Source organism: Rosa chinensis, chromosome 3 (assembly GCF_002994745.2).
Source record: "Rosa chinensis cultivar Old Blush chromosome 3, RchiOBHm-V2, whole genome shotgun sequence".
Lineage (NCBI taxonomy): Eukaryota > Viridiplantae > Streptophyta > Magnoliopsida > Rosales > Rosaceae > Rosa > Rosa chinensis.
Window position 1 is genome coordinate 12,422,994 of NC_037090.1, and position 10,274 is coordinate 12,433,267.

Below are 10,274 nucleotides of genomic sequence, written 5' to 3' on the forward strand. Positions count from 1 at the left end.
TATTTACTTAAAAACGATGACTGATATTGCTTCACACATCAGTCACCATGAACGTTTCTTGTTGTTCATGATTTAGACGTGTAATTTGGCTCATATCCTACCATTCCTAATTCAATATACACAGTTGAATATTATATGAACCGATTTATTTACTTACATTAACATCAGATTCTAGGGAAAAAACGATGTTAATCATCTTATACTACATCGGTTCCAGTAAAAGAACGATGTCTAATGCTATGTAATATATCGAATCACTATAAAAAACGATGTCCATATATTTTCATAACATCGGTTTTCTTGTCCTCATCGATGGCAATACTTATATTGGACATCGATCTTTTTATAAAAGACGATGTGCAGTAGCTTATGGCACATCGATTCCAACATAATAATTCGATTTCCTGTGGTTAATGGGACATCGATTTTGATTTTGGAACTGATGTATCTCTCTTACTGGACATCAGTTCTTATAGCTATAACTGATTTAAACTTTATACATAGACATCAGTTTGAAATAAGAGGATTGATGTCCACAAAATATGTAGCTGCTGCTATACAATATTGCAATATCCACAATTGACCGAAGTGATTTCAATATATATTGGGGTATTTTGTCCAAAATCATCATCATTGACAGTTCACAAAATAGGCAAAACAAAACCTCAATTAACCTACTACAAAGCTACCCTAACAATGCCTATATACAGCAATTTTGTTCATAATTGCTGCATTCACTTCATCTACTACAAAAAAAGTGAACCAAAAGCTATGTAGCCTGACTCAAAATCCTCATCCTAGTCAGAATCTACAACAAGGTCTGTAAGTAGTCAAAGTGAACCAAAATAGCAATCTAGCCTTACTCAAAATCCCCATCCTAGTCAGAATCTACAACAAGGTCTGCAAGTAGTCGGCCACCTCCATGTGCACCTCGTCAAGTTGTTGTTGGGTATATCCTTTCCGAGTCTTTACCGCCCACTACAAATATATATATACACAACAAACATATATCAATGTAAGTCATAATGAAATGCGCTAATATTTTGCTTCAGGTACTCCACGATCTCCAGACGCAGATAGCTGCCAGATAAATGTAATCAAGGTTTTAGACAATTTCTGCCCGCAGCAAATATACCATATTAAGATGATAAATTGATAAGAAGCAAAATCGTGACAATGTGTGCTCTGAAACAAAAACTTGAACTGTATAGAAATTGTATGGCCCTTGTTGTCAACCAAGCTAGTCTCAAGCATGCACTAGAGCAATTTCGAATGATAAGTGAACTGAAAAAACATAGGACTTACAGTTGGTCTAATGGGAAAATCAAATAGATTAGGGATACCAAACTGCTTTACAACCTGCAAACATGTGAATTAAACTTTTTCAAATACATGGTAATGCATGAACTGTAATACTAAGATTAATTAAGATATTATGTGAAGCAAGAAAGTAAATTATATATGTACATACCTCTGAGCCTAAGCCTTTACCAAATGGGTAATGACGCTTCCCATCAGCATCAAAATGGCTCATATTCTCAATTGCAGCAACACATGGCGCACCTAAATAGATGAAAATGACAACAGGGAATGGTTATATGAGAAACCTTAAATGAACTCAGCATAAACATGACTGAGTAAACTTTACTTCCCATTATTCCTACAGTATAAACAATGCACACTTCTATGAAAAGTAATAAGAATATTATATGAACTAGTTAGTAATACAAAACTTATGCACAAACAAATGGCCACTAGTTACACACCTCTGTAAGTTCCTGTTATGTTCCAGGTAGAATATGAACCCAACTCACTCATCTTTTCTTACAAATAGCCAATTAGCCACTGGTAGAAAAAAAAATGGTGATTTAGTAGGTTTATTCAGATTTGATGCCTTTCACAGTCCTGTTTTAGTAGTTAACAGACAAGATTACCCAATCACTCAGAAACAGGAAACTTAAATAACAAAGATAATTCTAAAAAGGGAGCAGAACCAATATATGTTTTCTTTTTCAAAACTCCTCTTTCAGCAAGAAATATAACCAAGAGTGTACACTGTATATATGACAGGTTTCTTAATCAAAGTAGGGGGAAAAGGTGAGGATCAAACTCTTGCTGCCCAAATGGATACGTATTATACCATTGAAGCTATAAGCCCCCTCAAAGACAAGAGTTCCACTGCTACTAATTTCAATTGCTAAATTAATATAGGGCATAAAAAGTGCAAAATTGATATATTTAAGCATCAACAGCTAAACCCTTACCCTGTATCAGTTTGTGAAGTAAATTGAACTGGGTCCTTCGTCTCAAACACTCAATCCGGAATTTTGAATGGTACCTTAAAAGTGGTATCGGGCAAGTTTGAATAGGATGCCTGCAGAAGTAAATCTGTTGGTAAAAATCTCAAAATGTAAAACAACACCATATATTAACTTGAGAAATCAACAAATGGTTGGACCTCAAGAGATGCCAAGTATTCTGCCTTATGTTGCCTTATAATGTTGCCTATGGTAATTGCAGAATCTTCAGAGGACTGCAATGAGGGTGTGAGAAGAGGGCATCAATGCGTGAGAGTCACATGTTTAAGTTATAAGAAAAAAAAAATAAAGAAAAGCAGCCACAGGAAATGTTCTGTCAATAATTTGTAAAAAGCATGAAATGGGAACTGAATAAGATCAAAGATCCTCATATCCAATATTTAAGAAATTGTATAATAAGGTCAGATGAATTGTATTCTTTTCAAACTTTAAATTGCTTAGGAGGTTAAGAACATCATCTCCAAGAGTTATGTCAACTTAATTAAGAAGATTTGCAGTCTACTGATAAGTACTAGCAACTGATTACAATCATCCTAGTAGGGACCAGACTAGATGACCCAGCCAACCAATAAAAACTCTTTACCATTTACTAACTTAGCAACACTAACCGGCATGTTTATAGCATAAAGTTCATTTAGTAAGTACTGCCCACCACTCATAAAGGTTTATTCCCTTGCAAGCCTTGATTAGAATTGATGTAGAAAGTGATATGATACCTAATGCATTAAGTTTCATAGACCTTGGATGGTACATCTTCCCAAGCTATAGCAAGATAAAATGGCAATAGTCAATTTAAAGTCCACCTGAAAAATTGTTGAATCTTTGCATTCATGTTTTGCATCTAACTGCACATTCCCCTCCTCAAAATAGTGGGCACCCACCTGAAAGAACGAGAAGATGTGAACATGGAAAAGTAACAGTTTATTCTTGGTTAGGCCTTTATGCTAGGAATCAAGCATATCATAATATATATTTGCAAAGAGATACATGAATCAGGTTGCACATCCATCATGCACCAAGTACAAAACAAATAATACCTGCAGTTTGCCTTTTAATTCCAGCATTTGTACTTCATCTTTGAACTCAATGCTCCACACTGAACGCCAACTACCATTGCTAATTATTTAAAAAAAAAAGGAAATCCACATTATCTTCCTTATATTTGTAACTAAGAAAGTACCTGGTATAACAACATGACACAGTTTAAATTTGCAATAACTGGTGTTGGTGCAGACTACGTGCATAATGAAATCTAATGTTAAAGAGAAATAAAGCATTTGTGGTTGGGTGGTTAAACTAGTTTGACACACCAGAAATTTTGTGGGCTATGTCTAGCAGCTGAAATCACTACCACGAGCTCAAAGTCAGATCCTGGGCCCTCTGCATCTTTACCATTCCCACAACACACTGAGCAGACCCCTTTTGGATAAGCTTCACCCACATATCTAAGTATTTCTCCATCCAAAGCACACCTGAAACAAAAAAGTAAGGAATTACACAACCCTACCCAAATACACAGAAACATACATGAGCCAGCATGCACCAACAAATGAAATAAAGACAAGTATTGTCCATTGTATGTTACTTAAAAGCCACCAATAGTTGTTTATTCTTGTATGGTTATTAAAAGAGCACTCTTAAAAGTTAGAGAAAAAGATTTATTGGATAGCTCTCTCTCAGTCCATTTAGAAACTACATTTCAAATCTTAAGTTACCAAATGAAGTAAAAACATAGTTTGATGTATCGAAGTAGACACGAAAGAAGAAGCTAATTTGAAACACTGGCTACATAAAAGTACATGGATAAAGCAGCAAGTACAATTAAAAACCACAGCCAATGAAGTAAATCATACCCTTGAGGAAAATGATAGCCTTTCATGGCTTTAAATCACCTAATCCCACATTCTTCATACATACATCTAGCAAATGCCCAGCTGAGTGAAACCTGGACAAAACAATCAACATTAACCAAATTAGAAACTAAAACAATATGTATCATACAGATTGATTCACTGAGTATAAATATCATATAGATTGATTTTAAAGTTAAAAACTAAACATAAATCTATAATTTTGTGCAACAAATCAAAAACCTTCATATCAATATCAGTGAAAGAGTAGAAATGGCAAAAAATCAGATTGAGATAAATCAATCTTTAGAAACGTAATACAATCAGTAAGATCGTAAAAGAAGAAAGCTCTTATCAATTATAGTCAAATAGACCCTTTAGCGGCAGTTGGGGTCAGCGCTGAATCACTAAGGCCAAGTAGTCTGTGTATCAAATAATCCATTGTATTATCAAAACTTGCTTAACATGTATTCTCTTTCATTCTCAAAAAAAAAAAAATATGAGAATTTATAAAGATATATGATAGAGAAGCAGAGAAATTATATCAAAGAAAACACCTTGGCTTCTGTATATAGTTATCTTGTATATAGTCACCTTGTCCTGCGATATAAATCTTCCATGAGAATATTAGCAGGCAAGTAAGCATTCATGGTTGATTGGTTTAGAGATTTCACACTACTATCTCTTGTGAAACAAAGCATAATACACTTTCTCACATTAACAGTGTGAGTGGCCTAATCAAATGTCACATATATAAACTGATCATGGGATCAAAGCATTTGAATCGAATCACAATTCTATATTTCAGCCATCAAACCATATGTATTGTCTTCACAATTCATACCTCAAAGTGCATGATCGGAATCAAAGCCACGAATCGGAGACTTCCGGTGGAGCCGCGGATCTTCAACTGAGATTAGAGATGTTTGATCGAACCCAGAAACAACCGATTACAGAGATTTGGGGAGAGTTAATTTTTTTTTTTGGTCCGGTAAGATACCATTGATGGATTTGAAGAAGATTTTGGGATGATAATTGTTTGGGATGATATAAATTCTGGTCTGGAAGAGTCGAGGAGATGAGGCCGTTGTTGATAGAGGCTTTCCAAAAGAGCAAAGCTGTAATCACAAATAGGTCCTAGCCTTCAAACTCCCCACTAACAACAAAAACAAAGGACGAAAAAAAAGTTAAATATATAACACAGATAAGGACAGTAGCTTGGATAATGAAACAAATACAAAGAAACCGCAAAACTTGAACAATCAAAGACATTTCATGATGTCGATCTGGCAAAAGCAAATCCCTTTATTAAACTGATTAACTGAGATTAATCTAAGCACCATAGTTCCAACAGAACCCAAATTCATGAGACCAAATTAACGAATCTAAGCACCATAGTTTCAACAGAAAACCCAAATTCATGAGACCAAACCAAGCAATCTAAGCACCATAGTTCAACAGCAAAACCCAAATTCATGAGACCAAACTAAGAACTAAAAGTTGCAAAAATAAAATATAATCGACATGAACAGCTTAAAAGATCAAAAACAAAAACATTCAAAGCATTTAGAGCTTTAAGCCATTCAAAAACAAACCCAACTGAAATACATAAGAATTAAACAAAAAAGACCCAAACTTTAGATCAAAACCGGCCAGAAAACCAGCACTGGTGGTGAAGAGAAGAGAGAGAGCGGACCTACGATGGTGGCGATCGGAGAACTACCTCGAGCCGGCTCAAGTCGGACAATGACGAGCTCAGGTGGGAGAATGAGTTCGTGGTCAGGTCATTGAAGGAGCTCGCTGAAGGAGTTCGTGGTCGTGGTCAGGTCATTGAAGGAGCTCGCTGAAGGAGTTCGTGGTCGTGGTCGATCGAGGCTGTTCTGGGTCGATGAAGGAGCTGAAGGTGGCTTGGACCGTTGAAGGACGAGGTCGGGTCGGAGAACGAGCTCGGGTCTTAGAAATAGGTCGGAGGAGCTCGCTGAAGGAGATCGTGGTCGTGGTCGATCGAGGCAGTTCTGGGTCGGTGAAGGAGCTGAAGGTGGCTCGGGTCGTTGAAGGACGAGGTTGGGTCGGAGAACGAGCTCAGGTCGTAGAACGAGGTCGGGGAGAACGAGGTCGGCCAAGGTGAAGGAACTGCTCGAAGTGAAAGTGGGAGTCGCTTTAGCTAGGGTTGGATAGTTTTTTGTCTGAAAATACCAAGTGTTGGGGGGAATGAAAATTTAGTCCCCGCGCCTCTGAAAATTTTTAAGTTAGTCCCTCCGCGTTTTTTCAAAATTTTTGAACAAGACTTTACACATCAGTTAATTTAACGACCGATGTTTATAATCACAATAGAAATCGATTTTTCACAAACTGATGTTAGGATGTATTTTTTACATCGCGTGCAATTCCGACCGATTTAATAGTGGTGATGTCTTAGGCCATAATTCTAGTAGTGTTCCCACTTCCTTAGCAAACAATTTAAAGATGCTAACTACAAAAGAGGCATAATCAATAACTGAGACTATCTTATCATCATCAATTTCCTTTTTTTGACTAGAACTTAACTACTTACCATTATAATTTTCAACAAGCAAGCAAACACAAGTATATTAGCATGCTGGTTAGTAAAGATGCACCTTTAATAAAACTTTGATGAACTTAGACCATCTCCAACAGATGGGTCTTTTGCCATCTGTACAGCTAACGTATAGTTTTGACCAACCAAATTATGTTCCAACCCATGAGTCTATTACACGTGTATTTGACATAAGACCATGCTCGTCAAATTTGACAGCTTCTCCCTCTCAGTCTTTTATTTTTTTATTGTTTCTTTCTCTCCCTCTCGCTCTCTCTCGTTCTCTTTCCCTTTCGCCTGTTTCTTCCTCTGGTCTCACCCAAAACCCAAAACTTCGAGCTTCCTCTCTTCAAGTTTCTTTTTTCTTCTTCAATATTAGGAACATGGATCCAAATGTTTCAGATTCTTACCACGGTTTTTCATCAAGTTCCCAGCTTTTGCTTATTTCAAATTTCACTTCATAGATCTTGAGTACTCATGTTTATTTACTTCTGTTTAGTGGGTTGCTGAATTTCAAGGTTCGGGGTATAAGAGGTTTAAGATACAAGAAGACATGTGGTTAGGGCAGTAGAGAATTGGAATTGTATGTTGCAATGGTTTGTAGTTGCTTTGGTGTGCTCAATTGGTGCAAAGGAAATAAGAATTTGGAACCTTCCAGCCAAGCCCAAGGTAAGAGAATGACTATGACTTGGTCATATTAATTCTTCATTTTTACTAAGGTGAACTCTTCTACTGCAAATAATGATACAATTTGCATCTTGTGCTTCTCTGGTCAAGTTCTTTGCAGAAATAGGCGTAGTTTGTAGCGATTCGGTACTATATTGAACTTCAAAATCAAACTAATTTTGGTAAAGTGGATGCAAAAGGGTTTTGTTAAATTTCCAATTTGCACCTTTAGACCTTTTGCTTTTTTTTAGTAACTAAATAGACGGTTATAGAGCTTTTACAAGCTTCTCAGTGCCATATTTTGCATACCATTTTGCTCTTTGGCTGGGATTTGTAGTTTCATGTGGTAAAGTTTTGATCTTTTTCGTTAGTTTGAGGGGTTTTGGATCTGGGTCTTGTAGTTTTGTAGTCTGCTCTTTATTGGGTTGCTGGGAAAGTGAGGGAAAGGGAGAAAGATGAAAGCTTTCAAGTGTTTTTCTGTTCATGTTTTCGATTAGTATTATATAGGTGTAGCATTATTATGCTGATAAATTTGAGCTGGGTTTTTTTTTATAGATACTGTTTACTGTAATGGAATTATTTTTCATTGCACATCTGTGCTCTTCATCATAGTTTGTCTTTTGTTGGAGTCCAGAATTTGATTCTAGAATCAATTTTGATTGTTTTGTCACGGCATTGCTGGCCTTTTTCTCAGAAGGTGTATATTTGTATTAATACTTGTAGATTTCTAGCTGGCATAAGTTATAGCTATTATGAAGTGTCTTGTATTCAGTTCTCTAGTTTGTGTCCTTGGTCAATGTTGTAAAGTGCTTATTAGTTTCTGGTTTGGTGCGGTTTGAAAGTCTTTTTCTTGTGAAATAAGGAATGGGGTTGGGAGAACTATAACTTGCAGAAAATCCTAGTCATTAGGATGATATTCAAATGATTTCTGGAGTCCTGAGTTGAGAAGTTCAGAGAGGTGTTAACATATCCTTATTGTTTAATATTAGAATTTGATCTTCCCCCATGGAGGGTATATTTTCTGAACTTTGCTAATTATGTTTGCTTGTTTGTTATTCACTTGTTCAAGAATCTTTAGTGCATGTATCATTTTCCAGTGGCAGCTAGTGAACTTCATTTTCCTCAACTGTTTCTGTTTCTGTTTTCAAGCAGTTTCTGTTTCCAGTTTCCAGATTTTATATATTAAAGTAATATTCAAATTTGACATCTCCATTGGAGCTAACAATTGTCAAAATGTTCTCTCTTCAAATTTGCCATGTCACATGTCAAATTTGAATTTGACACAAGCCAAAAGAAAAATCCATTGGAGATGCTCTTATTAACCCCAATATGACTATTTGAAACTATCTTTCAAGGTCCTTCAAGATCCGTATATCTTTAGAAAAGGTTCAAGGAACATATTGTTCTACGAATAACAGAGCAACACATTTTGCTTATGATAGCAAAAACGCATGAAAATGTATAGCGATCTGGTATTCCAGAACATCACTAATAAAAAGAATCGAAAAGCAATCCAGAGGCATTGACATCGACCCAAACTTCATTCACACACCCAATCAACCGGAAAGGGGAGTTATACTGTGCAATCGAGTAAGTAGATCTACTTTCTTCTGATGTAGAATTAGCCCATGGAGACCTGCTAAGTCTGGTGGCGAGTTTCTGTGCTTCTTGCACAATGTTACTATCTCTTGCAAATCCCGAGAATTTCCTGACCGCAGTGTAATGACTATCACATGTATAAGGTTTCAAGTTGAGTTCTGGAAGGGGTGTGGGTGGGGAAGCTTGAAACTTCATTGGCAAATAGAATCTCACAAAGCATGCGGATGAGTGCAGAGGGCCAGCTCCAGGGACAATGCTTGTCAGCACAGGAGCTGTCATGCCAATTCGAGAGCAATTCAAATTAGCACCTTGGATGTACTGGAACAGCCTGCGAGTTGACCATAAGCAAAGTGAAATTGGTATTTTCAACTAAATTGAAACAAGCCAAGTAGATAGTAGCTACAGATTGCAGAAAAAGAAAATAGCTAATTTTAACATGAAAATGTGTTTCAAGGAAAGCCAAGTTCACACAAATAATTGAAGCAGGTACAAAACCCAAGGGTCGCATAACATGTGCCACCTTGCAACGATCTGTAAAAGTAGAACTATATGAATGTCTTCCATTTCTCTCTGATTTTTGCTTTTCTTGTCCATAAGCATATTATAGTTATCAAAGATAACCTGTAAGTGTAATATTGATCCAATATATGCTATCAATTTCTCTCACTAGTTTCAAGAACTGACTTTTGCACCATATAAACAACTCCTTTGATCATGATTAACTAATAATTAGAAACCATGTTAATGGGTATTAGACTCAAATACATGACCGAAAGATCAGATACCCAGAATTCCATGGCCGGCAATTTTGATTTTTTTTTCTTTTTCAAAATGAAAACCCAGAAAGTATAACCAAAAGCTAAGGTGGGTAGACATGTACCTGTGGAAGCCATTTCTGGTGGTCTTAAGAGCAAGGCTTAAGACCTTAAGAGCAGCTATAGCTGAATATGATTGCAGGGTTTGCTAAAACTACACAAACAGAGTATCATTGATATGTTTATACACAGTAAAGCTTAATTCTCTCATGGAATACAGAAAAGTTGATCTTTTCTTGATTAAAATCTCTTTGCATATAAAGAACTAAATTTTCAATATTGAAACCTCACAGATCCAACCACTAATCAACCCTAAATCCAAATCAAGCATATACAAATTTTCACAAAGCTACTGAATTTCACACATCTAATCCACCTCACAAATCAAAACCGGATCGGAATCTTAATTGAACCAAATAGCAGCGAAATTGAAGTAAGGACTTAAATTATTGACTTCCATTGAAGCCAG

General features: G+C 36.3%; 1 long non-coding RNA gene across 6 annotated transcripts; it reads right to left on the reverse strand.

The window, feature by feature from the left end:
- Positions 1 to 570: 570 nt before the first annotated feature.
- LOC112193676 lies at positions 571 to 6,362 on the reverse strand. Of its 6 annotated transcripts, none has more exons than XR_002933962.2 (12): positions 5,892 to 6,362; positions 5,013 to 5,324; positions 4,172 to 4,263; positions 3,629 to 3,790; positions 3,356 to 3,434; positions 3,122 to 3,199; positions 2,459 to 2,533; positions 2,265 to 2,374; positions 1,767 to 1,845; positions 1,472 to 1,563; positions 1,306 to 1,359; positions 571 to 1,080 (listed from the first exon to the last, which is right to left on the reverse strand). It is a non-coding gene; the product is annotated as an uncharacterized LOC112193676 (long non-coding RNA). The 6 variants fall into 6 exon arrangements; XR_005808634.1 differs by having other exon boundaries at positions 5,869 to 6,362; XR_002933960.2 differs by having other exon boundaries at positions 1,767 to 1,905; positions 5,865 to 6,362.
- Positions 6,363 to 10,274: the final 3,912 nt, after the last annotated feature.